Here is a 15,043-nt window from a genome sequence, read left to right on the forward strand (position 1 = left end):
CAGAGGGCAATAGTTAAGGTGTCTACATGTCTTGGTTACTGGGACAGTCCTGGTTAATTCTGTTGTTACATTGTAATAATTAGTAGTGCCCCTTCTCCAAAAAGTGTATAGGCTTGAATGAAAAATTATATGGTTACTCTAGTAATCACTGTTGACATTTGTACAGCATTTTATATTTCTAAGAGTTCTTTGAGGACAATATAATAAACTTCAAAATATTAGAAATTTTACCCATATATTAAGTGACTTACTGATTTGGAAAAATATTTTTGAGTAGTTTCTATGTTTGAAAGATAAAGCTTTGAAAAACACTCTGATCTGGAAATAATTAGACTCTTATATTGTTCGATAAAGAATTGTCTTTATAAGTTTTTTATATCACACAAAGGAAAACATTATTTTCTTTCCTTTCTATGCCCCGATTCACCATTCAAAATGGTGAATTACTCTTACTGTCACATGAAAAGTTTATCTTGAAGGGTTTAGTTTTGCTCTCAATACTCATATTTATTTCCTGGTATAAATTTAAAATAATGTCAACCCAATTTTAATACTGGATAAATTGAATGAGTAACGTTTGATAAAGGATTAAGAGAGGTAGCATACTGTTGTAGAAAGGGCAGAGGCTTTGAAATCAGGCAGTTTTTCCTTTCTACTTACTGAAATTGAGACCTTAGATAATTGAATCTCCCAGAGGCTGTTTTGTTGGACCATCCCAGGGGGATATGAATACGAAGATTGCAGGATTGCTATAAGGCTTAAATGAGATAGCATATGTGCAATGGTAAGTAGCATTTGCTAAATACTTACTGCATGGTATCTGTGGTTATTTTTGTTGTTATTATTGGAATTAAGAATTTTTAAATGACATGGAGTATAAGTCAGGAATACAGAAAAAAATACTAGTTATTTTTTTCAGAGAAAAATTTATTTAGGGAATTTGCTAAATAGGTATTGGAGGACTAAACCCATGGTAGTGTTGGGTATTATGCTGATTGGCTTTAGTTTGTAAGTAAGGTATATTGTTAATTCTGTGATCAGTCTCATTTACCTTGAATGTTTTACACTTGGTTTAATTTATGTCGGATATCATCCACATTCATAAATGGATTTTCTCTAACATTCTGAAAATAATAATATTGTTTAAAAAATTTATAACAAATTTATAATTTATAAAGAACAATTTGCTGATATTTGCATGTTATAATTGAATACATAGCAATTTCCCTATTATGATTATAGTAAACTGAAACTTATAAATGTCGAACTAATGGAAATTTTATTTTCTGAGTGAGCCGTAAAACTACTGTTTTTACTTCTGAATATCTAGAGTGAGGTTTGTGTTTCTTAGTTCCTTGCCACAATTTTTATGTGTGTAACTGAATCTGATTGTTGGAAGGAGAATGTTTTCTAGTTCTCAAGATTTTTTCATAATCCACCTCATTGCAAGGTCAAACTGAATTCATGCATCCATCCGTTTATCATATATTTATTGTTTACTTACTACGTACTGGGTACATTGCTGGTTACTGGACATAAAAGAATGAATAAGATAGAAGCCTTGCTCTCAGGGAATTAATTGTTTAGTAGGAGGAGACATAGCAATAAGTAAGTGTACCCAAATACCATGGGTATTATGATAGTATATACAAAGAAAATGAGAGCACTAGAGAACCAATCATAGATTCTGTAGAGGGGTTAGTATAGTAGGAAAAGTTTTCATGGAGGAGGTTAAGCTTGAGCCAAGTCTTCAAATATGACTAGATCTAACTTCTTTAAGTGGGCCAGAAAGGTAGGGAGCATATTTAGGTGTGAGAAAGAACCTGGTGTGTTTAGAGAGTTGCAATCTGTACAGTTGAGGGTGCAGGATACAGAGAGGGTGTGGTGAGAGACAAGGGTGGGCAGATAGGTAAGGCAAAGTAAGGTAAGGCCTTGTACACCTCATTAAGGTGTATTATAAGCCACTCTAAAACATGTAGATACATGCTGTGCGGTCTGGTTCAGTGATTTTGCAACCAGGGCTTACTGGACAGTTTAACATGTAAGTGAATATTTTGCATTCTGCCAAGAGCTTGAGTAGTAGAGCTTTAAGTGATTCGTTCCCTGTGTTTTGGTTTTTCTTTCTGTGAATGAAAATAAACAATCCTTTTAATAATTTTTTGTTCTACAGCATAGACTATTCATACTTTTATATATTAGATCTCTTTCTGTGCAATTGTATTGTTATAGCAAATTTTCTGTATAATTTTGAAGTAATGCTTCAATAGAAAAATGTCGTTTCAGCACAATCACTCTTGACCACTGTTATTTTCACTGTAGGGTGTGTTATACTTTATGTGTTGTCTATTTACTTTTAAATCTCTCACTTAAGCTTGGAAAGAGTATAACTAAAAGAGTAATCAGTTTATGTAATAGCATAGTTACTTTCCATTTCTTATTGAGCTTGTGATTGACTCTATGGACTAGGAATATTTAAATAACCACACTGTGTGCTGTTGCTCCAGAGATTTAGCAGAACCATAGGAACGTATTTCTACATATAACTTAAAAGAAGTATACTAAAAGCTACGTCTGTGCTGAAGGTATTTTTGCTCAACATATTTCCCAGTTCTGAGTTTAGTTTAGTGACCTAATGACTGATGGTAAAGCTGTTTTTAAAGGCTGGCTATTTAAAGTCTTTTTTTCCAAAGACCTTCGTGTTATTGTTGAACTACTACTGAGCTACTGTCAGAAGCGTGATAATAAAAAGTGTATGCCTGTGATGACATTTACCACAAAGATGGTGCAAAAGAGGTTCTAGTCTGAAACATGGAGAGAAATAATCCTAATGACATTAGTAATGATGGCTACATTTGAGTGCCTCCCGTATGACATGTAAGGCATTATGTTAAGTGCTTTACGTGCATCACTTCCTTTAATCCTTACAGCAGTGCTTTGAGGTAGGCAGTGCTGGGTTAAAAACCATGAGAAACCCCAAGCCCTGAAAAGGTTATACTCCGAGGCACTTCTCCTCTTTTCCCATTAGTGATTTAAAAAAAAAAAAGCATACTAAAGCAGCCATAAGAAAGTCTAGTAAAATTTCATTTTTACCGTGTGGTGAAGTTGATGTCAAACATCAAATTTTTTTAAAAAACTTTTTCTCATTTTTTAGTATTTCTGCTTTGCTGGTACTTTAAGGAAATGCTCACTCGAGGTAGGTATTTATTTTATAGAGATGTTGGGAAATTTGCCCAAGGTTACAGAATAAGTAGCAGATCTCGGATTTAAATTCAGACATTCTGACTCTGGTGTGTACTTTTTTTGCCAAGAAGTAGATCTGTACATTTTCCTGTATTTATTTGGTGCTTTGAAACATCAAGCTTTTTTTTTTTTTTCCATCAAGCTTTTTTTTTTTTCGGTGAGGAAGATTAGCCCTGAGCTAACATCTGTCGCCAATCCTCCTCTTTTTAACTGAGGAAGACTGGCCCTGGGCTAACATCCCTGCCCATCTTCCTCCACTTTATATGGGACTCTACCATAGCACGGCTTGACAAGTGGTGCCTTGGTACGCACCTGGGATCTGAACCGCAGACCGTCAAAGCGGAGTGTGCGCCCTTAACCGCTACACCACCAGGCCAGCCCTCATCAAGCGTTTTAAATATGTTGAGGTGTCTTTGGCATTTGCTCTGAAACCATGCCTTTCCTTTTTGGGGAATTCCAAAGAAGGAATTGGCTGAAATAAGAGAAAGGATGAAACCTTGAGACCCTGTTAAAGATGAATTTTAATATTTCTGCAGGGAATTACAGTCATGTGCTATATAACAACGTTTCAGTCAATGATGGACCATATATACGATGGTGGTCCCATAAGATTAGTACCATATAGCCTAGGTTTGTAGTAGGCTATACTATCTAGGTTTGTTTAAGTATACTCTGATGTTCCCACAATGATGAAATGGTCTAATGACGCATTTCTCGGAACGTATCCCTGTCATTAAGCGATGCATGACTGTAGTTACATTTAAAGTATTTCTATGTTCTTGTGGATGTTGAATTAATAAAACAGCCCACTTCGTAGGTTTTCCAGTACTGTCTTCTTTTTCTTCCCTATCTCGCACCTCTAAGTTACTCTCTTTTAAGGACTTTTCTTCTTTTATCTTTTGACTCCTTGTAATTTTTCTGCTAAGGCTATAGTCATGGTTAAGCTTTAGAATTTGATTGGACTAGAGAATTTTTAAAATTCTTTATACTCTTGAGATTTATTTATTTTTAAAAATATTTATTAAAGTTAGTACATTTTAACCCCCAGAAGCAAATAAGACTTGACCGTTCCATCTTGTATTCTTAATCAGGACCCATCTATTATTGGTACAGACATCTTCCTGCTGCTGCCGTTCCATAACCAGAATTATAGCAGTAGGTTTTTTCCTATTGGGATCATATTGTTAATGAACTTTCAACAGAAACTTTCCCCCTAGAAAGCAGAAGTGTTAGTAACAGCAAAACTACCATGTGTTGAGTCCCTAGTATGTGTGGGCCCTAGTATGTGTGAGTCCCTTGACATAACCAGTTTCTTCGCAGTCCTGCAAGGTAGGGGTGGTATCCTCTGTATAAAGAGGAAAAAAACAGAGGCCCAGTTGTTTCCTAAAGTCATAAAGCAAGACATTGTTAGAAATTCTGGGACTTTTTTCTCAGCATAGGCCTACTGTTCCTTTCCAGTTACCATCAGAGTTTTTGAAGAGAATGGCATTAACGGGCAAGACTCTTTGAAGAAATTTCTTTTTTATAAACCCAGGTCAAATTCTATCTCTCTCCACTTACCTGTTGTTGAATGTGGGCAAATTACCAAGCCTTGTGAATCTCAGTTCCCTAATTTGTAAAATATTTGCTTCACAATGTTGCTGCAAGGATGCGTGAGGTAATATTGAGGAAGTATTTAGTGTGATGTTTCACAAACTGGAGGCTCTCAAATGTTAGTTTCTTACCTTCCACATTAGTGAGCATCATGTATTTGCACATATCAAATAGAGTGTATACCTTATAGATCAGTAAATAAATTTTTATCTATGCCTGTTATATATAGATGTTTCAAATAGTAAAATGCTTAAAGTCTAGGTCTTAATTCAGAGAATTATTATTTTTACTACTTTTCTGTTTTGCTTTTTTTAATTCTCAGTATTGTAAAGAAAATCTTTTGAATTCAGTTTTTGAAGTAAGTTCTGATTTTAATAGCCTTTGGTAAAATAGAAAAGGTGTTAATAAAAAAACACTTGAGAATATTGGAGATATATCGGAGACGTATCGGAGTATATATATCTCTTGGTATTATTTCAATATTAAATGCTGTTTGCAGATTATTAATGCTGATGTAAATGTTGGTGGAGTTATTGTGTAATCAGTTCTTAGAAAAAGTGAATTTTCAGTTGTATTTGTACGGTCATAGTTTGCTTTTGTGCAGATGGGGCTCATTCTTTGTACCATTTGTGATTTGACATTTGCTGTTAGCATTATCTCTTGACTCTATGCAGATGGTGTTACATGACCCATGAAGTTCATTTCTGAACCTAACCCTGTTCTAGATACGTGCCTGGTTCTAAGAAGTAGGAGTTATTTGATTAGATTGTCTTCTGAGGGAAGACTATATATTTTTAGTGCTTACGTGCATCATAGATGATTCCAGCATTCTTTGAAATTTTGATGTAGAAATTAGGATTGTATAATACAGTGGTTCTCAAACTTTTTGTTCTTGAAACTCCTTTACACTCTTAAAAATTACTGAGGACCTCATAGAGCTTTTCTTTATGTTGTTCATCAGTATGTTCTATTGATATTTATTGTGTTAGGAATTAGAACAAAAATTTTTAATATATTAAATCATTTAATAAGTGTTTTAGTGTTTTAATAAGTGTTTATTAAATCACTTAAAATAATACCAAATCTATTACGTTAAAATATGTAACATTTTTTATGAAAAATAACTTTTCCAAAATAAAAGAATAATATAGTGGAGAGTGGCATTGTATTACGTTTTTCAAATCATTTTAGTGTCTAGTTTAATAGAAGACAGCTAGATTCCTATATGTGCTTCTGCATTCAGTCTGTTTTGATATCACACATTATGTAGCCTCTACAAAACTCTACTCACTTTATACTCGTGGGAGGATGAGAATGAAAGAGCCAAATACTATTTTAGTATTATTATGAAAATAATTGTGACCTCATGGACCTCTTGAAAGGATCTTGGAGATTCTAGACCACACTTTGAGAACCACTGATTTAATGTGTATATTACAGTTTGACAAGGAGGGTATAGTGATGTTTTTGGTACCTAGAATCGGGTATTTAAAGTACTGTGCTGAATGATTAACAGTAGTGCTTTGTGAAAAGGTGCCATACATTCTTTTTGGCAGTCTTAGCATTGCTGAACAGTAAGGAGGACACCAACATCAGCCAGATTGGAATTAAAATAGTCTCTTCGGCTATGAGGACCAAATATGTGTTACCTTTTTTTTCCCCCTCACTGTTTCTTAGTTTTTTTTTTTAATTGAGATATAATTGACATACAGCATTATATTAGTTTCAGGTGTACTGTGTTACTTTTTCTGTAGTCTTTCTACCAAATAATCAGAAGAGCCCCTCCTCATCCTCCAAGTCTGAATAGAGAGCTGCCATTGGATAAAATTATACTTTAAGACTTGGAAAATGTTTAGAATCATAGAATTTCCCCACCCCATGTAGTATTTGTATTTCTAGCATTCTATCCAAATCTAGACGTATAATGAGGTCTACTTTAATGAAGAGTTTCATTTTTTCAAAAGGTATCTTATCCCTTTGAGTAGTTCTCTTGTATCTTGTTTTTATTTTGCTCAACTGATACCACTCCTACCATGTCTGACATTTACTCCTGTATCTGTACAGGGGGACACAAAGTCGTAGACATCTATTGTTTTATATGACTGTGTTTTAGACATATGAGGGCAGTTATATTTTCTCTTCCTTAGTCCTTTTCTTTTAAGTGTAAAACTCCTTCAGTTTTCCTCTATGTTGACATTAATCCATTATCAACACAATTTGGATACAGTTATTCAGTGCTCCATAGATGTAATGGTAGTGACATGTAGAACGCTTTTCCTCTCGTTTTCAAAGATATCAAACTTTCAGTTGCTTTGCCAAGCTAACAACTAACCTAATAATCTCATAGGAAAAAGAATTAAGACTATTTTGTCCTGACTTCTACTTGGTGAATCCTGTTCTTTGTTTCATTACATTGCCGTGTGTTGATGTTAAACTTATAGTTAAGTAGTTTTCACAATCCATCATTTTTATTGTTTCTTTTTTCCTTTTTTAAATTGGGGAATTTTGCCTTCATCTGGCACCTCTGTTTCTCTTCATTATTTCTCAGAGATAGCAGTGATTCTGAGGTCAAATCTGTAAGCGGTTCCTGAACCTTGGGATATGATGCATCGGGGTCTCAATACCTGAACCTGTTTGAAGAGGCTAGGAGATTCCTTACTACTTTCTCCCTTACCATAGGTGGCATTCAGTGTTTATTGTATTTGTTCTGCTCTTTCCTGTTTTAAGCTAATATTCTCTATAGGAGAAAATGCAAGCAAAGTGATAATAGACTGCTTTTCCCATCTTTTCCAAGGAAAGAACATGTCCTGGTTTTATTTCCTTGCTTCAAACATTGATAAAAGAGCTGTTTTTATTTCTCTCATTTATATGTGCCTAGGCTTTTTTTAGATATTTAACCTTATAGACACTACTATTATAGGTTTTAAAGACATGTGTGTGTAAATATTTGTTTGGATTGTGATTTTGTTACCATATTTTCTCATGTTCCTTTAATTTTTTCTGTGTAGCCATAGTTTTACTGTGTAGCTGTAGTGTTGTATTAGAATTCAATCAATTTTTTTCTCATATTTTTTTCAGGATCGTGGCAGAAATTTCGGTTTTTCATGCCATTTCATTTTTTAATACCACTCATTTGTTACATAACTTTTTCTTATTTAAAAAAATGTATCCTTATAGAAAATTTAGAACACACACACAAAATGCAGGAACTAGGTCATCTATAATCTCACTACTATCTAGCCATAGCCACTGCACATATTTTGGAGTATATATATATTTAAATGTAAATACTTTAAAAAATGGGTCATACAGTATATGTAATTTTGAACCTGCTTCTTGTTACTTAACACTTCTATGCATGTTTTTATGAAAATATTCTATTGTATAATAATTTTTAATGGCTGCAGAGTATTACATTTAGTAATTAAGTGAATATTCTGCTATTGAAGATTTACAGTATTAAGTGAATATTCTGCTATTGAAGATTTAAGTTATATCTAGCTTTTCCCTATTATAAATAACATTGCAACAAAGACTCTCATGCTAAATATTTGCTCATACATATTTTTCCCTGGAATATATTCCTATCAGTGAAGATTTTGCATCCAAAAGTACTGACAAAATACTTTCCTGAAAGGAATCTACCAGTGTACATTTCTACCTGTAATGTATAAGAGTGTCCCTGTATTTACATTCTTGCCAGTCCTATATATTGTGCTTAAAAAAAAAATTTACCTCTTTAGTAGAGGAAAAATGGTATCTCTTTTAATTATATATTTTATTACTACTAGGTTAAACATTTTTTTCCGTGTTTGTTGGCCACTTACTATTTTCTTATGAGAATTGCCAATTTTTCATTTGATGAAGTTATTTTTTTATTTAGAAGAGAATTTATAATGATATTTTAAAAATTTTTGCAGATGTTTTAAGTATTTAGGTAGGCAAGTCTATCCATCTTTTCATTTAGGAATCTTCCTTTGGTGTTGTGCTTAGAAAGGCAATCCCCAAGACATGGTTGAACATCCCATCTTTTTTGAAAATGTTTCCCTTTTAGTATTACTGGTTTTGGGTAGAATGTTATTTGGATCAGATATATCTTTTCTCTGTGTTTAATTTGTGGGTGGATATCTGAATATGTCCATATTGCGTACTCTAAAGTGATATAGCTATCTTCTCCCAAGGTTCTTGTTACTTCTACATTGTCTACCATTTTAGATTATTCATTCCTACTTTTGCTTTATAAGGGATGAAATTTTCATGAGGAAAACTCAAGAATTATTTATTGTACTCTTAGCTGAATGTAACATTTAGGAAAGGTCAAGATAGTTGAAGTTTTTCACCTGCTGTAGCAGGTCTCTTAAGCTTATAATCTGTTTTGGGAAAGCACTAGCCATATTTTTAATTTATCTTGGTTGTTGCTTTTTTCCCCCCTTTGTGGCTCAGATTATTAGAATGATGGGCTGAATATGAGATGATAAAGTAGATAAATTTAGGTTCATATACTTGTAACCAGGAATACTGTTAATTTCAGATAGGAAGATCTGGTTTAGTAGCTGTATTTGTAAAAAATAAATCCAGTGTGAGTCAGCCATGGGAACTGCAGATTCAAGTGGTTAAAAGTATGAACTTTGAGGTTAGGCACATGTATAAGTCCTAGCTCTGCTAGGATAAACTGACCTTGGCCAAGTCACTTCTCTAAGCTGTAGTTTTCTTACTTGTTATGTGGAGGAAGTGGACAGGCTTACCATATAGGTTGGCTGTGAAGATATGATGTGATATAATATGATATGAAGCACGTGAAGCACTTAGAATAGTGCCTAATAGAAATGTATTGGCTATTGTAAATAGTGTTATTTAGCTAGCAAACAGCAAAATTATATTATTAAAAAAGTACAGTAGTATATGGGCAATGATAATTCAGTTCGTTTTTGTGTTCTTCAGGCTGCACCTGGCCACCACACTTTAAGGGAGATATAATCCTTTTGAAGGTATATAGAGGAAAGTAATCAGGTTGGTGAAGGAAATGGAAATAATGTCTTATGATGAATACTTGAAAAAACTGCAATTGGTTGTGCTTTTCAGGGGAAAGCTATGGTGGGATAGGAGGATGGGCATATTTGAAGAGCTGTATATGGAAAAAGGATGGCCCAAGAGTTATAACTAGGACATCTGGGTAGAAAGTACATGAGGACAGATCTCAGCGCAGGGAAATCTTTTTAATTTTCAGAGTCTTTTAGATATTATGAGTTCTTTTGGTGAGTAATGAGATCTTTTATTGGAGATATAGATGTGTATGCTGAATGATCACTCTGTTGAAATTTGTAGAGAGTGGGATTTTGATGTCTTTTAAGATAGCTTTCAACCCCAAGAGTTTTTGAGATTATATATCATTTTGTTATAGATAGGGTGGGAAATAAATTTTTAATATGTTAACTTAAACTCACAATGATAACTTAAAAATCCTTGCTGTTTCCAATTTCTGGCAATAACGGATTCCAGGCTGTTTTGCTCTTAGTTGGAATAATTGCTCAAGGAGTAAGATGTTTTGCCAAATTTCATACTTTTTGTCCTCTTCTTCTCTGTTTAACACTGTTCGTTCATTCTTTCATTCTCTACTGTGTGTCAAGTACTCTTAGGTTTTGAGAGACAGAAAGGTAATCCAACAGCTTAATCAATCCACTCCCTGTATCTTGCTTTCTTGAATCTCCTCTTAGAACTTTCATAAATATATTTAAAAGGGGAATGGGCAGGAAAATTGTGTTTGATGTGATGAATGTTGTTATGACTAAGTTGGAGGAGTACATCAATTTTATATATTGAGAGATATCTGTAATATATTGATATGGGAAAGAAAAAAATAAATACATTTTATTAGTAAAATAAAGGATAAATTTCTAGTTTTGATAGTATTTGAGGTGAATAAAAAACATTTTGGATAATGTTTTCATTGTCAGCTTGTAAGCATAAATAAGAAATGATTATTAGATTTAGAAATTGCTGTAAGCATTTATTTAAATGTTTAAAATTTAATACATTAATTTTGTTCAGCTTTATACATGTACACACACACATATGATGGCTGTAGATTTGTTTTCTTTAAAGCAATTAAAATCAGCATATTTTCTTTCTAAGAATCAAGGAAGCTATCAATTTGTTGTGTGCATGAAAATGTAAAGTAAGCACTTAAATATACAGTGGTACCTAGCTTTAACCTTACTTACTACACATCTAATTAATTATAGAAGGTGAGGAATAAATAATGTTCACTTTCCAAGTAGTTTTAATTAAGTTGTAAGTGACCTTGGTTTTAGCTTTGTTGAATTATTGTGTTAGATTAAGTACCTGTAAATAATGAGCATTGGTTATTCTGAAAATATAATCTATCTAATTCTCTGCGATGGAACAACAATTTGTGTAGCACATTTTTCTTGAGAGAATAAATCCTGAATAAATTCTGCCCTAATTTTCATAGTCATTTTCTTATGTTATTTGAGATTTTATTTTGGAATATATGAATATTTAATAATTTTTATGCCACAGACCAAGCTAAGAATAATTTATAATGTAAATAATATAGTTATAAGTAATACAAGTTATAAATAATATACTGTGCTTTATGTAATTATTCTAAAGCTCAGTCCCACATGGACTGTTAATTCAAAACTTTTTTCCGAGTTACCTTTTAACATTTTCTTTTATTTCTTCTTAGTTTTTCATATGCACATCTTTTTCACTTCACATGCAAATCTAAAATTGCTTCTTACCTCAAAGAAAGACGTTCTCTAAATTGAATATAATTTTTTTTGGATACTATGCTTACTATAGTCTATAATATATGCAGTTTATTACATGCAGTAAAGGTATAGATACAAATGCTTATCTCTGTAATTAAAAAAGGAAATACATGCATTTTCTTTAGTTTAATTTATGAAAATCAGAATGCCTCTTTTCCTTGAGGCTTTATTGGATAGCCACTGGTGCATTATATGGTTTTTCAAACCTCCTACTGTGCTTAGAATCCCAGCCTGAGTAGAGAATTTGTAAATTATCTTGTTTTAATACCTGAAGTTATTCCAGCTTCATAAAATAAACTTCTGGGGCTTTCTTTTCCTGTTTTTAAAAACTTTTCTATAAGAAAGCGATGATCTCGTTCATGAAAGTTTGTTATTAGTATGCTTCTAACACTGTCTAGCTTGGTGTCTTTTTGGAGGGCAGGCCTTGGTTACCAATTCAAATTTTCTAGTAGTTGTCGGTTTATTCAGATTTTCTGTTTGTTCTTAAATCAAGTTTGATAATTGTATATTTATTTGAAATTAGCCATTTCATATGAGTACTCAGGCTTTCTGCTATAAAGTTTATGTCCTCTTAAAAAAAAAATTACACTAGCTTTTAGCTATATTGCCTCTTCCTTTCTGTGTGCCTTTTCTCTACGTTTCTCCTCATTTTTGCTAGAAAAGTATTTTTTGTTTTCAGAGAACCAGCTTTTGGTTTTGCTGCCCTTCTCTGTATTTTTTTCCCCACATATGTTTTAGCTTATATTCATATAGCATGTATTCGTTTTAAATGATAAGACTTCTGGCAGTTTTCCAATCTTTAGATATGTAAGAGGTTGGGACAAGCCTGATAGCCTTCTAGTTACACGCAGTTATGACAGATGTATTTATTTCACAATGGAAATGGGTTTCTTCTTTAAAATTTTTAATCTGTTTACAACTACTTATTTTCATATGCTATCAATAATAATCATGATAACATTTGAAATACTCTAAAGATATAGTGACCTCAAGGACACTTATTATATATGAAAAATAAAATAGATCCCAATGAGAAATTCCAAAAGGCATGTGTATTTTATGACCTGATGACTAATGCTGATGGAAAACAACACCATGTTGATCATTAATTCCCTCTTTTCATTACTTATTGTTTTCTTCACAAAGATTTGTTAAGTACCTTTTATATATATTATATATAAGGCATCTTGCTAGGTAGTGTTTGTTTAAACCACAAGTGGATAATCCTTCAACTTTACAAAAATTTATCTACAGTAAGAGAATAATCACCTTGATTGATAGCTTTATAGTTCTTGTTTTCTTGAATTGTATACCATCTCTTTTTAATGAATAGACTTTTTTCCAAGCAATTTTGAGTTTACAGAAAAATTGAACAAAAAGTATAGTGTTCCCATATGCCCTGTTTTGTTTCATAAATTATTTTAATGGAAGCAACTGCTTTGTTATCTCTTTGAGCTTCATAATATTACTTATTTTAAAGACTTTGTCATATTGTTCCATATTTCTTTCTTTTGGAGTGAGTTTATATTCTGTTGTTGATTTTGTTGACTATCATTTTTAGTGTAGGATTTCTTCACATGTTTTAGAATTTTAATTTTTAGGCTGATGGTGATTTGTAGCTTCTCCCCACCATGTTCCCCCTGCTCCCTGTCTTAGATTCCTATTGTAGTGTGGCCCCGAGTCTCATTTTGGAAGTAGTTCTTTTCAGCCCCTTCTCATGAACAGGGGAGCCCCATGCCCATGCCCTGGCTTCAGCTAAGCCTCACTCTAGTTCCCACATTATATGGTGCAGGAGCCAAACTCCTGGCTTGCTGTCCAGAACTGGAGCCCAATTTATCACTTTAGCCCTATGCAGTGCTTTGCCTTCTTTGCTTAGTTTCTGGTGCAGGGAGATATTTGTCTTGTTTTTAAGTTTGAAATGTCTTTTAGGTTTTTCTCTTTTTCTATTTTACCATAGGAGGTGCATTAAAGCAAGAATTTTGTGCCATCTTTTCTTCTTCATCTTAATCGCTAATACTTGTTCTTTCAAAGGCATCCTCCTTCGTATCTTAAGCATAAAAGGGAAGGGGTTTCTTCAAGATAAGTTTAATAAGAAGTTTAAAAGTAAAATATAGTTTTTTTTTTAAATGAGAAATGACTTATTATCTTTATAGGATCATATTTTTTATTGTAACAAACAACAATTTATGTTTAACATAAAGTTATGTTTAAACCCTTAAACATAAGGTTTTAGCTATTTATAAACATTCTAAACTTGAAAATAGTAGAATAACTAAATTCAGTATGTGGAATTTACATGCCAATTGTACTGTCACAATCAGTGACCAACTCAACTATTCTTCCTACTTAGGGCTAAAATTGAAATCTTAAGTTTGCTCAAGATAATGGAAAATTAATCATGATGGTTATGTTGTTTTAATAAGAAAAACTTAACTATAGCCTTTATAAGTATTTTGATGATTCTGGAGGAATAAAACACAAATCAGGAACTCATTGTTACTTATATTATTGTCAAGCCTTATTTGTATCTTGCTTTATTTTGGTACTTTAACCCTATCTCTAGTTTTATGTGAGCGCTGGTTCTCATAACTTAATTACTTATGCCTTTTATATATCAGCCGATACCTAGAAAAAGTGATGTGTGATACAATATTCCTGACGATTGCATTTCTGTGTAGAGAGTTTAGCACCTTGCAAATCCCCCAGATAGAAAGGTCACCTGATAAATTCTGTGATTTTTATTGTCTGTGCCAATAAAGAAAGAGGGTAAACATTATTGCTTGCATATTACCAGTCTACCATGAAACGTAATAAATAATTCTCATACAAATATTAAATGTGTATATGAGGAGTTACAGGGATTGCTTTCTGTGAAAAATACTCATTTTATTTTGATATACAAAGAAATAAGCTTACTTGAAAAGTAATACCTCACCCATTTGCTCCATTTTATAAATCTGGTCATGTAAATGCTCAAGCAAATTTTTAATTTCTGCATGTAAGCTGCTGTTCCCTTTTCTAACTGACTTAGTTCAAAATGCCATGTCTCTTCTATTTGAAAAAAATTTAATGGATACCCTGCGCTTGCTGTGTCTCCATCCCTCTTTAACTAGTTCCAGTTAGATATTAGGCTAACAAATTTCCTTATTAATTCAAATGCTTAAATTGTTAAAACATTTATTGCTATTATGAAGTAATTAGCAGTTATTAATTTTGTAATTATTAATACGAAAATAATTTTTCAGTGATAAGATTTTTCAGAAAATGCTGTATGTCAGCATGATTCCCATGTGCTCAAATTGTGTTTGATAAAAAAGATTTTTCATTTGGAAAATAAGATTTGATAGAGGAGATAAAGTTTAAATTGTCTAATCATTGGTCCTTGTAATATTAGTTATCAGCTGATTTGTCTACAT

At 32.7% G+C, this 15,043-nt stretch overlaps 1 protein-coding gene across 1 annotated transcript in view; it reads left to right on the plus strand.

The window, feature by feature from the left end:
- ASCC3 (activating signal cointegrator 1 complex subunit 3) overlaps nt 1–15,043 on the plus strand; it is a 336,770-nt gene that overhangs the window by 40,311 nt on the left and 281,416 nt on the right. The window lies entirely within an intron of this gene.

This window comes from Diceros bicornis, chromosome 23, assembly GCF_020826845.1.
Source record: "Diceros bicornis minor isolate mBicDic1 chromosome 23, mDicBic1.mat.cur, whole genome shotgun sequence".
NCBI classification, from domain to species: Eukaryota; Metazoa; Chordata; class Mammalia; order Perissodactyla; family Rhinocerotidae; genus Diceros; species Diceros bicornis.